Below are 17,373 nucleotides of genomic sequence, written 5' to 3'. Positions count from 1 at the left end.
ATAAGCTAACAGCTCTGCTCAGAGAACAGGACAGCTGGAAGACAACGGGAGGGAGAGTTGTTCAGCCCCGGACGACAGAGCGCAGCTTGGCGGGGAACAAAGGCGCTCGCCAGCACCATCTCCCTTGCCCATCCCCCAGCCAAAATCCCAAAGTGAACCAGTTCCTGCCAGGGAACTTGCTTGCACCACGCAAACACCCAAACTGTGCTTCTGCTGATCCATCCTTCTGGCGGGTCTGACTCCCTCCTGGTGCTGCAGGGCCCCTCTCAAAGTGGAACTCCGAAGGAAAAGTGAGCTGAGCCTGCCCCTCCTGCCCCTGTGCACCTTGCCGATCCACCCCAGCTAATACACCACATCCCCAGCATCACAAGCCTGGCAGTGTGCAAGTAGCCCAGATGGGCCACGCCACCCCACAGTGAATCCCGCCCCTAGGAGAGGGGAAGAGAAGGCACACACCAGTCTGACTGTGGCCCCAGCAGTGGGCTGGGGGCAGACATCAGGTCTGACTGCGGCCCCGCCCACCAACACAAGTTATTCAAGACAGCACAGGGGAAGTGCCCCACAGTCCCCCACCACTCCAGGGACTATCCAAAATGTCGAGATGGAAGAATTCCCCTCAGAAAAATGTCCAGGAAATAACAACAGCTAACGAACTGATCAAAAATGATTTAAACAATATAACAGAAAGTGAATTCAGAATAATAGTCATAAAATTAATCGCTGGGCTTGAAAACAGTATAAAGGACAGCAGAGGATCTCTTGCTACAGAGATCAAGGGACTAAGGAACAGCCAGGAGGAGCTAAAAAATGCTATCAATGAGCTGCAAAATAAAATGGAGACAACTACGGCTCGGATTGAAGAGGCAGAGGAGAGAATAGGTGAACTAGAAGATAAAATTTGGAAAAAGAAGAAGCTGAGAAAAAGAGAGATAAAAAAATCCAGGAGTATAAGGGGAAAATTAGAGAGCTAAGTGATGCACTAAAGAGAAATTATATACGCATAATTGGTATTCCAGAGGAGGAAGAGAGAGGGAAAGGTGCTGAAGGGGTACTTGAAGAAATAATAGCTGAGAACTTCCCGGATCTGGGGAAGGAAAAAGGCATTGAAATCCAAGAGGCACAGAGAACTCCCTTCAGACGTAACTTGATTCGGTCTTCTGCATGACATATCATAGTGAAACTGGCAAAATACAAGGATAAAGAGAAAATTCTGAAAGCAGCTAGGGATAAACGTGCTCTAACATATAAAGGGAGACCTATAAGACTCGTGACCAATCTCTCTGCTGAAACTTGGCAGGCCAAAAAGGCATGGCAGGAGATCTTCAATGTGATGAACAGAAAAAATATGCAGCCGAGAATCCTTTATCCAGCAAGTCTGTCATTTAGAATAGAAGGAGAGATAAAGGTCTTCCCAAACAAACAAAAACTGGAGGAATTCGTCACCACTAAACCAGCCCTACAAGAGATGCTAAGGGGGATCCTGTGAGACAAAGTACTAGAGACATTGCTACAAGAATGAAACCTACGGACATCACAATGACTCTAAACCCGTATCTTTCGATAATAACACTGAATGTAAATGGACTAAATGCGCCAACCAAAAGACACAGGGTATCAGAATGGATAAAAAAACAAGACCCATCTATTTGCTGTCTACAAGAGACTCATTTTAGACCTGAGGACACCTTCAGATTGAGAGTGAGGGGATGGAGAACTATTTATCATGCTACTGGAACTTAAAAGAAAGCTGGAGTAGCCATACTTATATCAGACAAACTAGACTTGAAATTAAAGGCTGTAACAAGAGATGAAGAAGGACATTATATAATATTCACAGGGTCTATCCATCAGGAAGAGCTGACAATTATAAATGTCTATGTGCCAAATACAGGAGCCCCCAAATATATAAAACAATTACTCACAAACATAAGCAACCTTATTGATAAGAATGTGGTAATTGCAGGGGACTTTAACACTCCACTTACAGAAATGGATAGATCACCTAGACACACGGTCAATAAAGAAACAAGGGCCCTGAATGAGACACTGGATCAGATGGACTTGACATATTTAGAACTCTGCATCCCAAAGCAACAGAATATACTTTCTTCTCAAGTGCACATGGAACATTCTCCAAGATAGATCACATACTGGGTCACAAAACAGCCCTTCATAAGTTTACAAGAATTGAAATCATACCATGCATACTTTCAGACCACAATGCTATGAAGCTTGAAATCAACCACAGGAAAAAGTCTGGAAAACCTCCAAAAGCATGGAGGTTAAAGAACACCCTACTAAAGAATGAATGGGTCAACCAGGCAATTCGAGAAGAAATTAAAAAATATATGGAAACAAACGAAAATGAAAATACAACAATCCAAATGCTTTGGGATGCAGCAAAGGCAGTCCTGACAGGAAAATACATTGCAATCCAGGCCTATCTCAAGAAACAAGAAAAATCCCAAATACAAAATCTAACAGCACACCTAAAGGAAATAGAAGCAGAACAGCAAAGATAGCCTAAATCCAGCAGAAGAAGAGAAATAATAAAGATCAGAGCAGAAATAAACAATATAGAATCTAAAAACACTGTAGAGCAGATCAATGAAACCAAGAGTTGGTTTTTTGAAAAAATAAACAAAATTGACAAACCTCTAGCCAGGCTTCTCAAAAAGAAAAGGGAGATGACCCACATAGATAAAATCATGAATGAAAATGGAATTGTTACAACTAATCCCTCAGAGATACAAGCGATTATCAGGGAATACTATGAAAAATTATATGCCAACAAATTGGACAACCTGGAAGAAATGGACAAATTCCTCAACACCCACACACTTCCAAAACTCAATCAGGAGGAAATAGAAAGCTTGAACAGACCCACAACCAGCGAAGAAATTGAATCAGTCATCAAAAATCTCCCAAGAAATAAGAGTCCAGGACCAGATGGCTTCCCAGGGGAGTTCTACCAGACGTTTAAAGCAGAGATAATACCTATCCTTCTCAAGCTATTCCAAAAAATAGAAAGGGAAGGAAAACTTCCAGACTCATTCTATGAAGCCAGTATTACTTTGATTCCTAAAGCAGACAGAGACCCAGTAAAAAAGAGAACTGCAGGCCAATATCCCTGATGAGTATGGATGCAAAAATTCTCAATAAGATACTAGCAAATCGAATTCAATGGCATATAAAAAGAATTATTCACCATGATCAACTGGGATTCATTCCTGGGATGCAGGGCTGGTTCAACATTCGCAAATCAATCAACGTGATACATCACATTAACAAAAAAAAAGAGAAGAACCATATGATCCTGTCAATCGATGCAGAAAAGGCCTTTGACAAAATTCAGCACCCTTTCTTAATAAAAACCCTTGAGAAAGTCGGGATAGAAGGAACATACTTAAAGATCATTAAAGCCATTTATGAAAAGCCCACAGCTAACATCATCCTCCATGGGGAAAAACTGAGAGCTTTTCCCTGAGATCAGGAACACGTCAGGGATGTCCACTCTCACCGCTGTTGTTTAACATAGTGTTGGAAGTTCTAGCATCAGCAATCAGACAACAAAAGGAAATCAAAGGCATCAAAATTGGCAAAGATGAAGTTAAGCTTTCACTTTTTGCAGATGACATGATATTATACATGGAAAATCTGATAGACTCCACCAAAAGTCTGCTAGAACTGATACATGAATTCAGCAAAGTTGCAGGATACAAAATCAATGTACAGAAATCAGTTGCATTCTTATACACTAATAATGAAACAACAGAAACACAAATAAAGAAACGGATCCCATTCACAATTGCACCAAGAAGCATAAAATACCTAGGAATAAATCTAACCAAAGATGTAAAAGATCTGTATGCTGAAAACTACAGAAAGCTTATGAAGGAAATTGAAGAAGATATAAAGAAATGGAAAAACATTCCGTGCTCATGGATTGGAAGAATAAATATTGTCAAAATGTCAATATTGTCCAAAGCTATCTACACATTCAACGCAATCCCAATCAAAATGGCACCAGCATTCTTCTCGAAACTAGAACAAGCAATCCTAAAATTCATATGGAACCACAAAAGGCCCCGAAAAGCCAAAGTAATTTTGAAGAAGACCAAAGCAGGAGGCATCACAATCCCAGACTTCAGCCTCTACTACAAAGCTGTCATCATCAAGACAGCATGGTATTGGCACAAAAACAGACACATAGACCAATGGAATAGAATAAAAACCCCAGAACTAGACCCACAAACGTATGGCCAACTAATCTTTGACAAAGCAGGAAAGAATATCCAATGGAAAAAAGACAGCCTCTTTAACAAATGGTGCTGGGAGAACTGGACAGCAACATGCAGAAGATTGAAACTAGACCACTTTCTCACACCATTCACAAAAATAAACTCAAAATGGATAAAGGACCTGAATGTGAGACAGGAAACCATCAAAACCCTAGAGGAGAAAGCAGGAAAAGACCTCTCTGACCTCAGCCGTAGCAATTTCTTACTTGACACATCCCCAAAGGCAAGGGAATTAAAAGCAAAAATGAACTACTGGGAACTTCTGAAGATAAAAAGCTTCTGCACAGCAAAGGAAACAACCAACAAAACTAAAAGGCAACCAACGGAATGGGAAAAGATATTTGCAAATGACATATCGGACGAAGGGCTAGTATCCAAAATCTATAAAGAGCTCACCAAACTCCACACCCGAAAAACAAATAACCCAGTGAAGAAATGGGAAGAAAACATGAATAGACACTTCTCTAAAGAAGACATCTGGATGGCCAACAGGCTCATGAAAAGATGCTCAACGTCACTCCTTATCAGTGAAATAACAAATCAAAACCACACTCAGATATCACCTCACTCCAGTCAGAGTGGCCAAAATGAACAAATCAGGAGACTATAGATGCTCGAGAGGATATGGAGAAACGGGAACCCTCTTGCACTGTTGGTGGGAATGCAAATTGGTGCAGCCACTCTGGAAAACAGTGTGGTGGTTCCTCAGAAAATTAAAAATAGACCTACCCTATGACCCAGCAATAGCACTGCTAGGAATTTATCCAAGGTATACAGGAGTGCTGATGCATAGGGGCACTTGTACCCCAATGTTTATAGCAGCACTCTCAACAGTAGCCAAATTATGGAAAGAGCCTAAATGTCCATCAACTGATGAATGGATAAAGAAATTGTGGTTTATATACACAATGGAGTACTACGTGGCAATGAGAAAGAACGAAATATGGCCCTTTGTAGCAACGTGGATGGAAATGGAGAGTGTGATGCTAAGTGAAATAAGCCATACAGAGAAAGACAGATACCATATGTTTTCACTCTTATGTGGATCCTGAGAAACTTAACAGAAACCCATGGAGGAGGGGAAGGAAAAAAAAAAGAGGTTAGAGTGGAAGAGAGCCAAAGCATAAGAGACTGTTAAAAACTGAGAACAAACTGAGGGTTGATGGGGGGTGGGAGGGAGGGGAGGGTGGGTGATGGGTATTGAGGAGGGCACCTTTTGGGATGAGCACTGGGTGTTGTATGGAAACCAATTTGACAATAAACTTCATATATTGGAAAAAAAAAAGAAAAAAGAGAAAAAGACGGACATTGGTAGAAGAGGGGGTGAGGTGAGGTATAAAATCTCAGAGAAATAGATGTCTGGAGATTAATAGTTGATGAAAACATAGCTGGGCTAAGTCTTTTTTGTTAATACATACATATATATATATATATATATATATTTTTTTTAATTTTTGTCGTTTATTCATTATGGAAAGATAGAGAGAGACAGAGCAGGAACAGGGGAGGGGCAGAGAGAGAGACACACAGAGAATCCAAAGCAGGCTCCAGGCTCTGAGCTGTCAGCACAGAGCCCGACTTGGGGTTTGAACTCACAAACCGTGAGATCATGACCCGAGCCGAAGTCGGACGTCCAACCGACCGAGCCACCCAGGCACCCCAATATATATTTATTTTTGAGAGAGAGCACTTGTATACACATAAGTGTGCAGGGGAGGGACAGAGAGAGAGAGGGTGAGAGAAAATCCCAAGCGTCAGTGCTAAAACTCAGGAACCAAACTTGGAAGATCATGACCTAAGCTGAAATCAAGAGTCCCATGCTTAACCTACTGAGCCACCCAGGCACCCCTGGGCTGTCTTTAAAACCTATTTTCTTTACATCTCCATGAAGCAGTCCCTACTACCTCAGTCTCCAAGTAATCTCTCTGCTCTGATCTCCTACAGTACTTTGCACCTCTCTTATAACAATTATCACATGCCGAATTTTATTATAAATGTGTAAGATCAGGGGCCCATGTATAATGGCTCACTCATCTGTTGTTGTGTAAGGAACCACTCCCAAACTCAGTGGCTTTAAGCAACTATTTATTTGCTCACACTTCTGTACTTTGGTCAGGATTCAACTAGGACAGTTCATCTTAGCTTCATGTGGTACCAGCCAGGGTCCCTTGTGTGGCTGTACTCAGCTAGGGTTGCAATGTCCAAGGTGTCCTGCCATTTTCCTGGATTTCTCTCCATGTTGTCTCTAAGTAGAATAGTAGAGACCTCTTTGCAGGGTGGCTGGCTTCCAAGACAGCACAAGTGAGGCTGCCAGGCCTGATAAGGATTAGGCCCAAACTGGCACGGGGTCACTTCTGCCACACTGCACTGGTTGAAGTAAGCCACAGAACTCACCCAGTTTTAACGAAAGGAGAAATGTACTCCATGTCTTGGTGGGAAGAACTACATAAATATACAGAAATGGAAGGATTTGCTGGAGTACATCTTTCAAGACAATATAGCAGGCATAGTTTCTTAGATAACACATTTGATAAGTGAACAAAAAGTGCTGCTTCCAGGGCAATGGTCAAAGGTGCTGAAGACAGCCATGCCTCTGAGGCCACCAGTGAATGAGAAAGTTAGTCTATACCACCTCTGGTAGCATGGGACCCAGAAAGGGAACCACCAATGGACTTGCCCTCAAAGCAACGTTCACCCAGTTGGCTTGGCTGTAACACAATGAGATAGTAATGAACTCTTCACAAAAATTCTCATTCTCTTCCTTGAAAAAGTGCACTCCCTTACTCACTCTGAAATTAGATGTGGCCATGTGATTTGCTGTAGCCAATAAAATGTGAGAAGACATCCAATCTGTCACATCTAGACAGAAACTTTAGGCAACAGTGTGCAACTTACTCATTTGCTTTTTCCTGCCCTGGGGAGATGGAGCAACTCTCTATCTGGGTCCCTGAGCGAGTACAACGAGACTCCCAGATTCTACATGTTAATACTATAGCCTTGGGCACCTGGGTGGCTCAGTCGGTTGGGTGTCTGACTTCAGCTCAGGTCATGATCTCACGGTTCCTGGGTTCGAGCCCCATGTCGGGCTCTGGGCTGACAGCTCAGAGCCTGGAGCCTGTTTCAGATTCTGTGTCTCCCTCTCTTTGCCCCTCCCTGATTCACACTGTCTCCCAAAAATAAACATTAAAATTTTTTTTTAAATACTATAGACTTTCTGAGAAACAATTTAAAAATCTGCATCAGTAAGCTCTAAACTGTTCATTTTCCTAAATTTAGTAAACCCAATCCCTAATGTCATCAAAACAAATGCTCGCTTTTACGTGTAAGGGGAAGGATTGCAAGGTTACTTCTCAAATGAAAATATCACTGTATTGATGTGTCAAATGAAAATACATCAATATTTAACCTTAGAGGACTAGGTAAATAAATTAAACCAGGTCTGTATTATCGACTGTTATGTAGCCATTAAAACTTATATTTTTGAAATATATTTGAAGACATGATATTGTGATCATTATCTACATTAAGTTATTAAATAAGATATAAAGTACCTATAAATAATCATTTCATTTAAAAATAAATGTATACATGAAATTATGTCAAGAAAATATGACAAGATATTTCAATTGTTTATATCAAAGTGAGGGAATTGTTATTTACTTCTTTCTGTTGTTTCTTATTTTCCAAATTTCAGCAATGAAAGTTAATTGCTTATATAACCAGAAAAAAAACAGTTAAATGTTATTATTTTAGAGGTTACAATAAATTGCTTGTACTGCTAGCACTTTCAAGGCAGCCATTCATAGGTTATTAATAGTACACAATGAAAATGTCCTCATTTATTTGTGAAACAAGGCAATAATACGTTGGCATGTCTGCAAGTACCTGAAAGTTGCTAAATTTATAAATGATTTAATTATTCAGAACTTGGAGCCAATTTAGATCAATTCCAAACTAGTCTGCATTTTCTGAATCATCGAAAGTATGTGTGGTTGGACAACCTAAAAGAAATGGATAAATTCCTAGACACATAAAACCTTCCAAGACCAAATCATAAAGATACAGGAAATCTGATTAGACCAATTACTAGTGAGGAGGTTGAATCAGTAATCAAAACCTCCCAATAAACAAAAATCCAGGACCAGACATCTTTACTGGTGAATTCTACCAAACATTCAAAGAAGAATAACAATGCTTCTCAAACTCTTCCAAAAACAGAAGAGGAGGGAACACTTTCAAACTCATTTTACAAACCATTTAATCCTGCAACCAAAAACAGTCAAGAATCATAAGAAAAAAAATTACAGGCCAATATCCTGATGAACATAGATGCAAAAATTCTCAACAAAATATCAGCAAACTCCATTCAACCATACATTAAAAGGCTCATATACCATGATCAAGTAGGATTTGTTCCAGAAAGGCAAGAATGCGTCAAAATCTACAAATCAATCAATGTGATACACCACATTAACAAAATAAAGGATAAAAATTATATGATCCTTTCAATAGATACAAAACAGCATCCAACAAACTTTAACATCCATTTATGTTAAAAATTTTCAACAAAGTTGGTATAGAGGGAACATACCTCAACATAATAAAGACCACAAATGACAAGTCCACAGCTAACATCCTAATCAATGGTAAAAAGCCCAAAACTTGTTAGGAACAAGACAAGGATGCCATTCTTACCTTTTTTTTTTTTCAATATAATATTGTATGTCCTAGCCAGCAATTAGAAAAGAAATAAAGGGCATCCAAGTTGAAAAGGAAAAAAATAAAACTAACACTATTTGCAAATGACATGACATTATGTAGGGGAAAACCCTAAGGACTCCCCCCAAAAACTGTTAGAATAAATGAATTCAGTAAAGTTGCAGGATGCAAATTTAATATACAAAAGTCTGTTGTTTCTATATGCTAATGAATTTTCAGAAATAGAAATTAAGAAAACAATACCGTTTATAATTACATTAAAAATAATAAAATACCTCAGAGTAAATTTATGCATGGCAAAGGAAATCATCAACAAAATAGAGCCAAGGAGGTGAAAGCTCTGTAGACTAAAAACTATAAGACATTGATTACAGAAACTGAAGAAGACATGAATAATTGGAAAGATATTCCAGGTTCAAAGATTTGAAGAATATTGTTAAAATAACCATACTATCCAAAGGCATCTACAAATTCTGTGTAATCTCTACAAAATTCCTAATGACATTTTCACAGAGCTAGAACAAATAATTCTAAAATTTGTGTGGAAGAACAAAAGACCCCAAAGAGCCAAAGGAATCCTGAGAATGTAAAACAAAGCTGGAGACATCCCACTCCTGTGTTTCAAGCTATGTTACAAAGCATTAAAACTATATGGTGCTGGCATAAAAATAGACACATAGATCAATGGAACAGAATAGAGAGCCCAGAAATAAACCCACACATACAGGGGTCAATTAATTTATAACAGAGGAGCCAAGCATATACATAGAGAAAGGCAAGTCTCCTCAGTAAATAATGTTGGGTTCAAGTGGACAATCACATGCAAAAGAATAAAACTATGATGTGTATCTTACATCATACACAAAAATTAACTCACAATGGATTAAGGAAGAACGTGAATGTAAGATCTTAGGACCATAAAACTCCTAGAAGAAAACACAGGCAACAAGCTCCTTGACATTATGTGCTGTTGTTTTTTTTTGTTTGTTTTGGATCTGACTCCAAAAGCAAAGGCAACAAAAGCAAAAATAAGCAAGTGGAACCATATCAAATATAAGCTTATGCATGACAAAGGAAATCATCAACAAAACAGAAAGGCAATCTACTGAATGAGAGAAAATATTTGTAAATGATATATCTGACAATGGGTTAGTATCCAAAATATATATAAAAAACTCATATAACTCAATAGCAATAAAATAATCTGATTTAAAAATGAGCAGAGTATCTGAATAAACATTTTTCAAAAAAAAAGGTGAACAGATGGTCAACAGGCACAGGAAAAGATGCTCAACATCACTAATCATCAGAAAATGCAAATCAAAACCACAATGAGATATTACGTAATACCTGTTAGGATGGTTATTATCAAAAACACAAGAAATGACAGGTGCTGGCAAGAATGTAGAGAAAAGCAAACTTTGGTGAACTGTTCATGGAAGTGTAAATTGGTGCAGCCACTATGGAAAACAGTGGGGAGTTTCCTTAAAAAAAAAAGAGGGGACACCTGGTTGGCTCAGTCAGTTAAATGTCTGACTTTGGCTCAGGCCATGATTTCACAGTTCGTGAGTTCGAGCCCCACATCAGGCTCTGTGTCTCCCTCTCTCTCTCTGCCACTCCCCTGCTCACACTCTGTCTCCCTCTCTCTCTCAAAAGTAAACAAACATTAAAAAAAATTTTTAAACTAAAAATAGAACTACGTATGTCTCATGAATTCACTTCTGCATTATTTATCTGAAGAAAACAAAAACACTAATTTGTGAACATACATGCATCTTTATATTCAGTGCAGCATTATTTTCAACAGCCAAGATCTGGAAACAACCTGTGTCCACTGATAGATGAATGGGTAAAGAATATGTGGTGTACACACACACACACACCCCCCACATATACATACAACACACACACACACACACACACACACACACACACACACACACACACAAAGGAATAGTACTTAGCCATAAAAAAGGATATCTTGGCCACTAGTCATGACAAATGATCTTGAGGGCATTATGCTAAGAGAAATAAGTCTGACAAAGACAACTACTGTATGATCTCACTTACACGTGCAATTTATACAACAATCATCTCCATGCTCATAGATATGGAGAACAGACTGGTGATCGCCAGAGGTGAGGGGTGAAGGGAGTCAAAAGTTACAAATTTCCAGTTGTAAAATAATTCAGTCATGGGGTGTAATGTATAGCAGAGTAACTATAGTTGATAATTTTGTATTGCATATTTCAAAGTTGCTAAAAGAGTAGATCTAAAATCTTTCATTACAAGAAAAAAATTTTTTGTAACTATGTATGGTGATGGATGTTAACTAGACTTATTGTGGTAATAATTTCACAATACATATAAATATTGAATCATTATGCTGTACACTTTAAAACTCACATAATGTTATATGTCAGCTATATCTCAATTTAAAAACAGAAAAATTTAAAAATTTGCATAGACTTTGTTTGGATCCTGATTCAATTAAAATAGCTGGGAAATTTTGAGACAATGATGAAATATGGCCTTGTACTGGGTAATATGTTAAGGAATTATTTTGTTAAATACAAATGGCATTTTGATTGTCTTAAGGACTGACTTACGAAGAATTTATAGATGATATGATGTGATGTAAAGTGGGAGATGAAACATGATTGACAGAATGTTGATGTTTGTTATGTCAGTATGTGGAATTTATTCTATACTTGCTGGATTTCTGTGTGTGATTCAAATTTTCCCTAATAAAACTTTTAAAAGAAAAGCTTACTAATCTTTACCAGCAAGAAATCTAAAAACAGAGCTCCAGTGGGTTTGGATTTCAAACAATTAGGTACACTGAAGGTGGACAAAAGGAGGAGGGGCCTGCATAGAGAGGAAGTGGAGTAAGAGGCAGGGAAACCAGTGGGGGCACACTGTCCATTTACCCAAGATACAGCCTTTCAGCCCCTGGTCCATTTCTTCTATAGCCCATAAGAAGATAACTGTTAGGAATCCCCAGTGAGCTGCCTCAAATTTGGGATTAGAAAGGACAATGTTCCCCAAGTGTAGAAAGCAATTTCTATTTTTGGTGTATGGCTTTTTCCCCATCATCAAAGATACCTCTGCCTAAGCCCATGGTCCCTGGAGTTGGTGCCTTATTTGCTTGTGAAGCAAGCAGATGAACATAGAGAATAATTAAACCTATCATCACTGAGAAGTCAGCAAAATCTGGAGGAGGCTTGAAAAATTGGACTGCCTATGGTTTAGTTACATGGACCAGCAGGCTTTTCAAGTTCAACATATAGATAGAGAAAATAATAAAGGCTGAATTTAGGGAAAAAGCAAGGGATCTAATGGATATAGTCTGCTTTCCTGTTACAATAAGTGTAGTCTCTCTACAATTGCTTGTTGGCAGGTTTGTGTATTTGTTTTTAAACAGACTGGCAAAATCAAGTTTAAATACAGAAAGTGGTAGAATTTACTTTTCTTTTTTTTTTAAATTTTTTTTTTCAACGTTTATTTATTTTTGGGACAGAGAGAGACAGAGCATGAACCGGGGAGGGGCAGAGAGAGAGGGAGACACAGAATCGGAAACAGGCTCCAGGCTCTGAGCCATCAGCCCAGAGCCCGACGCGGGGCTCGAACTCACGGAGCGCGAGATCGTGACCTGGCTGAAGTTGGACGCTTAACCGACTGCGCCACCCAGGCGCCCCTAGAATTTACTTTTCTAAAGCCCTGTTCTTTGCAAAAATTGACCACATAGCCAAACGATTACTCAAAAGAAATAAAAGGAAAAAACACAATTATACAAAATAAGGAATGATAAAAGGGAAGTTATTATTGGAAAAAAAGAAACCTTAAAAGCCATAGGAGATTATTTTGAACAATTGGAAGGAAATAAATTGGAAAACCTAGATGAAATGGGTAATTTTCTAAGACAACAGGGTTTGTCAAATCTGAATGCAGTAAAGATCAAAGATGAAAAAATTCTAAAGGAGAAATAGAGAAAGTTATCAAGGAGCTACAAACCCTCTGTAGACCAGATATCCTCAATGTTATGTGACTCTTCCTGAGCAGTTAAAAAAGAAAAAAATTCCAACACTTTTTATTAGATGAGTATAACATTAATAAACTTGATAATTATTGCATTAAAAAGTACATGTAGAAATTCAATATTTGGTCACGTGATACATCAAATCATTTTAGAAGTTAGATATTTTCATAACAAGTATTGGGGAAATTAACCATTCAGAAAGAGTTAAGATTGAATCCATATTTCACACTATGTCAGGATAGGCTCTAGGTGGATCAGAGATCTAACTGCAAAAAATTAAACTGTACAAGTACTTGGAGAAAACACAGGTGAATTAACCTATTACCTAGGAGTGGGGTACAATCTAGAAACAATAAAGGAAAATAGTTTTAAACTCAAATATATTAAAACCTAAAACATTTTGCATAGCAAAGAACATCAGAATCAAATGAAGAAGAAAAATGCCCACTGGGAGTTAAATATTTCAACTTATGCTACAAAAAGGCATTTATCTTCCTAACATGTAAAGGGCTCTTAAAAATCTAGAAGACCAGAAATCTATAAAAACATTAGGCAAAATACCAGAACAAGCACATCAGAGAAAGAAATGTAAAGAGCAATTAAGTGCACAAAAAAGACCCATAAATTTCATTCACATGAGAAATATACATACAATTTCACTGATACAGCATTTCTCATATTGACAAAAAATCCACTAGTTTGAAAATATATACTGTTGGTGAGGGAACAAAGAGGTATACACTGCTGTTGGGAAATGGAAAATAGTACAACTCCACATGATCAGGGATTTGGCAATACCTAACAACATTTTACATGCGTTTACACCCAGAGTAATTCCTCTTTTAGACTGTATTAGGAAGATATACCATCAAAAAGAAAATAACATATGTACAATGTTACTCATTACAGCACTATTTGTACTATCAAAAGATTATAAACTCAAATGTCTACTAAAAAAAGGACTGTTTGAGTAAACTATGGTTACTCCCACACAATGATGTACAAGGAAGTGGTAAAAAAAAAAAAAACAATGAACAAGATCTCTATATGCTAATATAAAGTGCTCCTGCTGAAAAGAGCAAGATACAGAACAATGTAGATAAGTGTGCTTCTTTTATGCCAGAAAGGAAGGGAATAAATAGGCCAATAGAGAGTAGAAAGTAGTAAGAAAGAGAGTAGTAGTAGAGAGTAGTAGTAATAGTAGAAAGAGAGTAAGTAGGTAGTAGAAAGTAGTAGAAAGAGAGTGATAAGTAGTAGAAAGAGAGTGATCTACTTATTTGCTTATTATTTTCAAAATGAGACCCAAGAAAAATAAGTCAGAAACTAAGAAAATAGGCTATTCATGTGGGAAACAGAGTAGAAGGGACAGGAATGGAAACAATACTCTGAGGATTCCGTTTTATATAGTTTAAACTTTGAGTCACATAAATGTTTTACTGTGGTGTAAGACCAAAATTAAGCCTTGACATGATGTGCTGCCTTGACATCTGGTAAAATCGGGAGGGTCTTGGACTGAAATTCCCCTCTGAGCTCTGCTCCTGGGGATAGAAATCCTTAAGCCACACAACCCTCCTTTTCAAATGGACCAGACACAGTTCTTATTTATCCCTGAGTTCAGGGTTTCAGTTTTCTGACAGCCCAAAGAATTATTCTAACGAGCCAATCACAGCCTCCTGCAGGAACCAGGGGCACCCAACCCACCTGATACTACAAAAGCCTGCCTTGCACAGTTCCATGCCTTTCTCTCTGTTCTTGAATCCAACCCGTGTGCCTTGCATGAAGTCCAGTGTCCTTCTCCCCCAGGCTGTGAGCATAAGTGACTAAAAAAATGCTTCTTATTCCCCTAATCTTAGGGCGAGAATCTCTACCTCATCAATGGGGTGAATGAGAGGCAATTAAAACATTTACATAATCAGAAGCAAAATACAACTTAAAAAAATTCATACCAAAAAATTGAAAACAAGCTGAAACCAAATAGAACATAGAAGATATATGACGTAAGAATATATCGAATTGGTAATATAATTACCCAGAGAAAAAGAATTCTTTTGAAGGACTTCTGACTGTTTATTTTTAGTGGAATGTATACCAAGATGTAATGGTAATGGTACTATAGTTTTGAAATTATTTTATGTATTTCTAGGACAGAGAAAATTAGGAAATATGTTACTAGGGACCAAGATTTTCAGTGGAAACAAAAAAAGATACAAATAGAACATCAAAAAAGAAAAATTATGTTAAATGTTAATTTGAAATATCAGTGGTATTCATGATTCATGAAAATTCATGATTTTTAAAGGTGTGTGTGTGGATAGATAGATAGATCGGTCGATCTGTCCATTGTCCTCCATGCAGTAACATACTTAGAGTAATGAGCATCACTAGTCCGATTATCTTGATTTCCATATACTATTCCCCATACACATCTTGGAGAAATGGCTTAAGTCCATGGTGAGAGTAGAACGTCTTCTTGTGCCAGAAAACACAAAAATTCCCAAATATGACATACAGGCCAAATGAGAGGAGCTACCACTGGTAATAGTTGGTCTATTTGAAACATTAAGAAGAATATGGGCCATAATTTACCAAACACGTTGAAAAAAATGAAAATCCACAAGTCCAGGCTTATTTGAAGAAAAAAAAAAAAAAAGGCCCCAGAGTCCCAACCAGTTCCTACCACAGTCCTGCAGTTACCCATCTTCTCTTTTCTTTCAACATGATAGATGCTGCTGTGTCCAAGGACTTCCTGGCAGGTGGAGTGACTCTTGCCATCTCCAAGACTGCGGTAGCACCCACCCCGCAGGTGCAGCAAGCTGGCAAACAAATCACCACAGGTAAGGGATGAAAGGGCATTACAGACTGCGTGGTTCGTATCCCTAAGGATCAGGGATGGTAACCTGGCCAATGTCATCAGATACTTCCTCATGCAGGCTCTCAACTTTGCCTTCAAAGATAAATACAAGTAGATCTTCCTGGGTGGTGTGGGCAAGAGAATCCAGTTTTGTCCTACTTCGCAGGGAATTTGCCATCAGGTGGTGGTGCTGGAGCCACATCCTTGTGTTTTGTGTATCCTCTTGATTTTTTCCCTTATATGTCTAGCAACAGATGTGGGCACAGCTGGAACTGAAAGGGAATTCAGAGGCCTCTGTGACTGCCTGGTTAAGAGCTACAAATCTATGGGGCACCTGGGTGGCCCAGTCTATTAAGCACCAACTTCCGCTCAGGTCATGATCTCATGGTTCATGAGTTTGAGCCCCACGTCAGGCTCTGTGCTGACAGCTCAGAGCCTGGAGCCTGCTTCAGATTCTGTCTCCTTCTCTGCCTGCCCCTCCCCAGCTCTCTCTCTCTCTCTCTCAAAAATAAATAAACATTAAAAAAATTTTTAAAAATCTACAAATCTAGGGGTGCCTTGGTGGCTCAGTCAGTTGAGCATCTAACTCTTGATTTCAGCTCAGGTCATGATCTCACGGTTGGTGAGACTGAGCTTCACATAGCACTGTGTGCTGACAGCGTGGAACCTGCTTGGGGTTCTCACTCTGCCTCTCTCTCCCCCTCCCTCTCTCCCTCTCTCTCTCTCTTAAAGTAAGTAAATATTAAAAGAAATCTACAAATCTAGTGGGATTAAGGGCCTGTACAAATTTAATGTGTCTATGCAGGGTATCTCATCTACTGAGCTGCCTACTTCGGTATCTATGACAATGCAAAGGGAATGCTTCCAGATCCCCAGAATATTCATCTCTTAATCAGCTGGATGATTGCACAATCTGTCACAGAGCTTGCTGGGTTGACTTCCTGTCCATTTGACTATTCATGGCCATATGATGATGCATCCAGGGTGCAAAGAAACTGACATCATGTACACAGGCATGCCCAACTGCTGAAGGAAGATTGCCCTGATGAAGTAGCCAAAGCTCTTCCAAAGGTGCATGGTCCAGTATTCTCAGAGGCATGGGTGGTGCTCTTGTGCTCTTGTATGATGAAATCAAGAAGTTCACATAAATTATTTCCTAGTGCATCCCCTTGTGAACAGGCATATTACATTATTCTTGACACACTGTTGGCTGTCTATTTATCAATGGCAACCATCATCTGACCAGTTTTCTCTTAAAACCACTTCCCCAATGATGGGACTCAATTATATATTTTTATTTCAGCCACCCTGATAAATAAACTTGAAGAAATAAGAAATCTGAAATTTAAAAATAAAGAAATAAAAATTAAAAAAGAAATTAACCTATTTGCCAGCATTAAAGGTGGCATATCATCTCCTTATTCAGAAAATTAAAAAAAAAATTAATCTCCATAATTGGAAGC

At 38.6% G+C, this 17,373-nt stretch overlaps 1 pseudogene; it reads left to right on the top strand.

Moving 5' to 3' along the window:
* The first annotated feature begins 15,775 nt into the window (after window positions 1-15,775).
* LOC124525109 (ADP/ATP translocase 2-like) lies at window positions 15,776-17,058 on the top strand (annotated as a pseudogene).
* The last annotated feature ends 315 nt before the right edge of the window (window positions 17,059-17,373 follow it).

Source organism: Lynx rufus, unplaced genomic scaffold (assembly GCF_022079265.1).
Source record: "Lynx rufus isolate CCGP_SWC_20201006 ecotype Redwood Valley unplaced genomic scaffold, mLynRuf1.p SCAF_4, whole genome shotgun sequence".
Taxonomy (NCBI): Eukaryota; Metazoa; Chordata; class Mammalia; order Carnivora; family Felidae; genus Lynx; species Lynx rufus.
Note: the sequence above shows the minus strand (reverse complement) of the source record. Positions and strands in the feature narration are given on the sequence as shown.